The sequence below is a fragment of the Ovis canadensis genome, chromosome 6 (assembly GCF_042477335.2).
Source record: "Ovis canadensis isolate MfBH-ARS-UI-01 breed Bighorn chromosome 6, ARS-UI_OviCan_v2, whole genome shotgun sequence".
Taxonomy (NCBI): domain Eukaryota; kingdom Metazoa; phylum Chordata; class Mammalia; order Artiodactyla; family Bovidae; genus Ovis; species Ovis canadensis.
This window is the reverse complement of record NC_091250.1, coordinates 110,060,863-110,068,311: the sequence shown is the minus strand read 5'-3', so window position 1 is coordinate 110,068,311 and position 7,449 is coordinate 110,060,863.

Sequence of the window (7,449 nt, the reverse complement as noted above, 5' to 3'; positions counted from 1 at the left end):
AAACTGAGAAAGGAGCTTCCGTTCTTTCACACATATTCTACTAGTCAGAGAGTCTGAGACAGCATAGTGCTCAGCTCTCAGGAAAGGTGCCAAAGGATTTATAAGCATCATCACCGATCTTGAACATAGGCTAAGACACTTTGTCAGAAGGGTTTGTGTCATGAAGGAAAGAATACAAACACTCCCCTGAACGTTTGAACTGTTAGCCCTTTGATACATGTCTTTTTATTCATAAAGCCAACATGACTCTGTAAAAACATATATGATATGATACATCTATATTAAGTTGTTTTATTTAAGAATTGTATATTAGTTCTGACTTTAGATTTGAACATTTCTTCTGTCATTTTAGGCCTCTTGAAGCACTTTTAAGCTGTTGAGTCATTTGTTTGCTATTTGCTCTTACTAGCTATGATAGCTCAGATTTGAAAACTATCTCCAAATAAGCACCATCATTAGTGATAAGGTGCTACAAACCTGCCAGTATTTACACCTCAGTGATCAAGATGACAACGGCTACTCTTCACTGGAGATGATAGAGCTGTGCCTTTTCACCCAAGTAGAGCTCTGTTTTGGCTTTGAAGTCTTTCTTCTTATCTATGAAGATTTATAAGCTCTGAATTCTTGGGTTGTCAAAAAGTTTGTTTGGGTTTTTCCATAGCATCTTATGAAAAAAACAGAATGAATTTTTTTGCCAATCCAATATTTCAGAAGAGTTGCAGTGTTAAGTTTGACTTGGGTGAGACAAAGGGCACCCTATGCAACCCTTTCACCTCCACCCCTTTCTCTGTCTTTTCTCTTCTATGGTCCTTTCTTACAGTGTCAAGGGTTCACATGATCCCTCTCACTTAACAAATTTTTAATAAAAACCATATCTTAATGAAAAGAATGATTTCACTTCATAAACAATGATTTCATTTCAGAGAGATAATTATACAAATATTCCTCAGTGTATTTTTTCTTTATAATCAAACAGTAAGATGGAGCCAGTGTTGGGAGACTGAAGCTCTGCTGAGGGTAGAGCCTAAGCGTCCAATCCAGCCAGCTGCCTATCTTTGCAAATAAAGTTTTGCTGGAACACAGCCACGCTCATCTGTTTACTTATTGTCTATTACTGTCTTCATATTATAAGGGCAGAGTTGAATAATTGTGCCAGAGACCATATGGCTGGCAAGGCCTGAAACATTTACAATCCTGTCCTTTATAGAAAACATTGTCGAGGCCTGGGATAGTATAATTCCTTTGGAATTTTCTTAGGAAACTAATTTGATTTTGCTTCTTCTAAATATACTGATTTTGCTGTGGGTAATAAAAGATTGACCAAATCACAGCTTTTTATTCTCATGGATAAGTAGACAAATATACTTTAATAAACCACTGAATTTTCAGGCATAAAAAGGCCCTCCATGGGACTGTGTTGCAACTCACTTCTGTTGCTGCTGATCTGACTTTTGTAATTTATTGAGTTACTTGAAACAAAGGCAGCCTCAGAGCTCAGGGCCATGAATATGCAGGAACAAATGAGTCAGACAAGGGAATTATGGACATGGCGGCCCAAATTTTTGTCAATATAGTCCCTCTGTCCTGCTTTTGAAGACTTGGTTCTGACTCATATTATAATTGAACATAAGGGAAACTCCAGGGAAATCTCCGGACCATTTAGAAGGACAAGTATTTGTCCGTCTCCTGCATGTGTTAGATGATGCTCCGTCTACATATGAAGACGGATGGTTGATAATACACAGTGTTAGCTGGGGCATAAGCAAACTAGCCTTCTTATCACTATTTGTGAGAGTATAATTTATTTCAATGTTTCTAGAAGGCTAAATGTTTATCTTAGAATTCCAGTGCTAATATTTCCCTAATGAAATAATGAATGGAAAGTAGATGTACAAATTTATTTACAAAGATATTTATTGCAGCTGTATTTGTAATAACAAAACATTGGCAATGATTTATATATCAATCATAAGAGATTAAAAGTAGTAGAATAAAGGAAAACTGTATAATATTGAGGGGGAGAAAACAAATGACAATACATACAATTTCAACCCAATTTTCTGTAAACGCATACATAATTTATACATAGAAAAGTCCAAAAGACACACAATAAAAATGTAATAATGATTTTTATTATTGAACAATGCCTTTTTTATTTTTATTATGAACAATGGCTTTGTGGATAATTTTATTTTGTACTTTGAATTTTTTCATATTTTACAAAATTTCCATAATAAGCATGTATTACTTCTCTGATTAAATAAAATAACAACAGATATTTATTTTAAAGGCTGTATTAGAGATTTTAAGATATCCTCAGCTAATCAACTGTTTATCGCACCTACGCAATTGAAAAGAAAACTAAAGAGGCTTTTATTGATTTTTATGGAATTTACTTTGTTAGTTGAATTCATGTATTTGTAAATACATATGCTGGGCTGGAAGAAACACAAGCTGGAATCAAGATTGCCGGGAGAAATATCAGTCACCTCAGATATGCAGATGACACCACCCTTATGGCAGAAAATGAAGAGGAACTAAAGAGCCTCTTGATGAAAGTAAAAGAGGAGAGTGAAAAAGTTGGCTTAAAGCTCAGCATTCAGAAAACAAAGATCATGGCATCCGGTCCCATCACTTCATGGGAAATAGATGGGGAAACAGTGGAAACAGTGTCAGACTTTATTTTGGGGGGCTCCAAAATCACTGCAGTTGGTGATTGCAGCCATGAAATTAAAAGACACTTACTCCTTGGAAGAAAAGTTATGACCAACCTAGATAGCATATGCAAAAGCAGAGACATTACTTTGCCGACTAAGGTCCGTCTAGTCAAGGCTATGGTTTTTCCAGTGGTCATGTATGGATGTGAGAGTTGGACTGTAAAGAAGGCAGAGTGCCGAAGAATTGATGCTTTTGAACTGTGGTGTTGGAGAAGACTCTTGAGAGTCCCTTGGACTGCAAGGAGATCCAACCAGTCCATTCTGAAGGAGATCAGCCCTGGGATTTCTTCGGAAGGAATGATGCTAAAGCTGAAACTCCAGTACTTTAGCCACCTCATGCGAAGAGTTGACTCATTGGAAAAGAGTTGACTCTGATGCTGGGAGGGATTGGGGGCAGGAGGAGAAGGGGACGACAGAGGATGAGATGGCTGGATGACATCACTGACTCGATGGACATGAGTCTGAGTGAACTCTGGGAGTTGGTGATGGACAGGGAGGCCTGGCGTGCTGCGATTCATGGGGTCGCAAAGAGTCGGACACTACTGAGCGACTGAACTGAACCGAGGCTTCCCTAGAGGCTCAGCAGTATAAAATCAGTCTACAATGCAGGAGGCCCAGGTTTGATTCCTGAGTGGGGATGATCCCCTGGAGAAGGGCATGGCAACCCACTCGTTTTCTTGCCTGGAGAATCCCATGGGCAGAGAAGCCTGGTGGGCTACAGACCATGGGGGTCACAAAGAGTTGGACACTACTGAAGCAACTGAGCACCGCACAGGCTTAGCTATGGGTTTTAATTTCTCTGTGTCTCCTAAAAATTGGTACAAATTTTGAGATGGGGTCTATTCTATATCTCTTTTCTAAATGCACACTTTTTCTTTCCATTAAAGCAGGAAATACTTTTCCAGAACTAAAAATTTAGCTACATTTCATTTCCTAATAAGAATTTATAGTTCAGTATTTATATTATTTAACTTCTCGTGACGCTCTATTATATTCATGGAAAGCATGATTTTCAAAGATAAATATGGAGATTACAGATCCAAGAACAGTCTTTTGAAATTTAATATGTGTTTTCTCTTGAATGTCATGCTTATAAAAGATGGTGCCACAGCAATTGTCAGCTGAAATCCAAGAGAGGGCTGAATTCTCTCCCCAGATGAATCAAGTCACTTACAGTAAAGAGTTTAGTCCTACAGGCTCTTCTGCTACCTGGCCGTACATCTGGTGCTGTCAGAACTGAGAAGGCCAATAAATGCTCCCGTTTGGGGCCAGAAGCACCTGGCTGCACTTTGCGACTATAACCAAGATCAATTTATGTCTTGCAGGCCGCTAAGCATCCCAGGATATATTGGGCTTTTGGCCAGTGGTAGTTTGGAAACTTCAAGGTCTAGGTTGGTGCAAAAGTAATCGCAGTTCTGCATTGTTGAAGTTTACTGTTTGATATCGGAATTTGTTCTTAAATAAATGTGGTTCATTTCTTGGTTCATGGTATTTTAAGTAATGACTTATTACTTATTTATTGTATTTTATATTTATTTCAGACTAGGGAAATGATATTAGACAAAAAGCAAATTCGAGCGGTTTTCTTATTCAAGTTCAAAATGGGTTGTAAAGCGGTGGAGACAACTCACAACATCAACAACACACTTGGCCCAAGAATAGCTAACGAACATATGGTAGTTCAAGAAGTTTTGCAAAGGAGAGGAGAGCCTTGAAGATGAGGAGTGCAGCAGCTGGCCATTAGAGGTTGACAATGACCAACTGAGAGCCATCATTGAAGCTGATCCTCTTACAAATACATGCTGCTGCTGCTGCTGCTAAGTCGCTTCAATCGTGTCCAACTCTGTGCAACCCCATAGACAGCAGCCCACCAGGCTCTGCCGTCCCTGGGATTCTCCAGGCAAGAATGCTGGAGTGGGTTGCCATTTCCTTTTCCAATGCATGAAAGTGAAAAGCGAAAGGGAAGTAGCTCAGTCGTTTTCAACTCTTCGCGACCCCATGGACTGCAGCCTACCAGGTTCCTCCATCCATGGGATTTTCCAGGCAAGAGTGCTGGAGTGGGTTGCCATTGCCTTCTCTGAAAACTACATGAGAGGTTGCCAAAAAACTTAATGTTGTCCATTTTATGGTTGTTTGGCATTTGAAGCAAATTGGAAAAAGCTCAATAAGTGGGTGTCTCATGAGCTGACCACAAATCAAAAAAAATCATTGTTTGGAACTGTCATCTTCTCTTATTTTATGCAAGAACAATGAACCATTTCTTGATCTGACTATGATGTGCAATAAAACATGATGTTATACAAGAACCAGTGATGACCAGCTCAGTGGTTGTACAGAGAAGAGGCTCCAAAGCACTTTCAAAGTCAAACTTGTACCAAAAAGGTCATAGTCACTGGTGGTCTGCTGCTGGTCTGCTCCACTACAGCTTTCTGAATCCTGGTGAAACCATTACATCTGAGACATATGCTCAGCAAATCGATGAGATGCACCCAAAACTGCAATGCTTGCAACTGGCATTAGTCAACAGAAAGGGCCCAATTATCCTCCGAGACAACACCCAACCATATGTCACACCACCAATGCTTCAAAAGTTGAACGAATTGGACTACGAAGTTTTGCCTCATCCGCCACATTCACCTGAAACCTCTTGCCAACAAACTACCACTTCTTCAAGCATCTCAACAACTTTTTGCAGGGAAAATGCTTCCACAATCAGCAGGAGGCAGAAAATACTTTCCAAGAGTTTGTCAAATCCTAAAGCATGGATTTTTACACTAAAGGATAAACCAACTTATTTCTTGTTGGCAAAAATGTGTTGATTGTAATGGTTCCTATTTTGATTAATAAAGATGTGTTTGAGCCTAGTTATAATGGTTTAAAAATTTTTAATGATTTAAAAAAAAAAGGTCTGAAACTACAAGTATTTTTTCAACCACCTAATATCAGTTCTCCTTTCAACCACCCCGATCAGATTGTTTAGAATATAAACAAACATTTTCTATAAATCTAGTTACAGAATTGATCTGTTTCTAACAAAGGACTCCCAGAAGCTGTGTGAAATCAGAATGTAAACAATCTTCTAGCATCTGTGAAAGAAAATAGAATGTTTTCAACAACAGGTGGTAAAGCAGATTGCTTTAGAGGAAGTATTAATATTCATTAGGAAAGTGATAATCTTAGCTTTGGGGAAAAGGTAACCAGGGACATTCTGCATCCATGCAAAATTTTCTATACTCCTAGTCCTGCTAGAAGTCCATACAAAACCTTTAGACTTTATAGTAGAACTTACCAAAAATTTGGAGCTATGTGGCTTGTTTTAATTGGAGCTCTCTCTCTCTCTCTTTTCTTTTTTTGCATTTCCATTGAGAAAAACAAAGCTGTAGTTATATCAGATGTTGGTCTGTGCTAGAATAGATTTGAAATAAGTGTTGATAGATGAAATGTTTTAAAACTTACATTTTTTTAAAGGCCACGTTTCAAAGCTTTTCACAAGTGTTGCAAATGACCTTATAGATTCTCCTGTATTTCGTGACATTTTTATCTTCACTTATATTACGTGCAGTAAGACTCTCACAGAGGAAACAAAATATTACTGTAAATGTTCAAGGCAAAAGAGCAAGTATGTGCCATTTAATTTCAATATATACAGTTACTAATTCAGCATTCTTGCCACTTTATACATTTTAAACAAACCCATACTAATCTAGAAGCATTTGGTTTCTAGTACATGGAAATGGGAAGAAGGAAATTTCCTTGACAAAGATCTGTATCTTAATTGTTTCATATTAACATACTGTCAACACATTTGAGCTTTCCGTTAATTGTGGTTAACTCAAGAAATGAGATCTTTTGAGTATCAAATTTACTATTTCAAATCCTTAGTATAACACCTGCATTGTCTTCCAGTAGATTCTTCAGTTGGAATTGTTAGATGATGATGATGATGAAGATGATAGAAATTGTCCTCCCTGGATGGAATATCATGGATACTGTTTGTAGTATTACCTGATACCTGACTGCATCTAGTTTCTTATTAACATGACCTTCACTTTTTGATTAACTACAAACATTCTAAAATCATGAAAACCAGGTATTTTGTATATTCCAGGTTTCTTTTTTCCAAAAGATTCGAAATCCTTCCTTCTCTCTATGTCATTTTCATGTCTGACATGCCATCAAACTCTGACCTACTAGAAAATATTATATGTTGGAAAAAAACACAGGCTTTGAGATTAGACACCTGAAATTTCAATTCACTTTTAATCTATCTGTGTTGTGGTCTGAATGTGTGTGTCTCCCCCAACTGCATATATTGAAATCCTCACCACCAAGGTGATGGTGTTAAGAGATGGAGTCTTTGGGAATTGATTAGGTCCATGAGAGTGGTGTGTCTGTTAGTCACTCAGTCGTGACCAACTCTTTGTGAACCCATGGACTGTAGCCCTCCAGGCTCTTTCGTTCATGGGATTTTCCAGGCAAGAATACTGGAGTGAGTTGCCATTTCCTTCTCCAGGAGATCTTCCCAACCCAGGGATCAAACCTGGGTCTACCACCTTGCAGGCAAACTCTTTACCGCTTGAGCCACCAGGGAAGCTACTAGAGTGGAGCCCTCATGAATGGTATCAGTAAGTTTATCCCATCCGAGAGACCACAGAGAGATCTCTGCAAGCTTCTACGTTGTGAGTTTACAGCAGAATAGACATCAAAGGAACTGGGCTCTCACCAAGCCTCC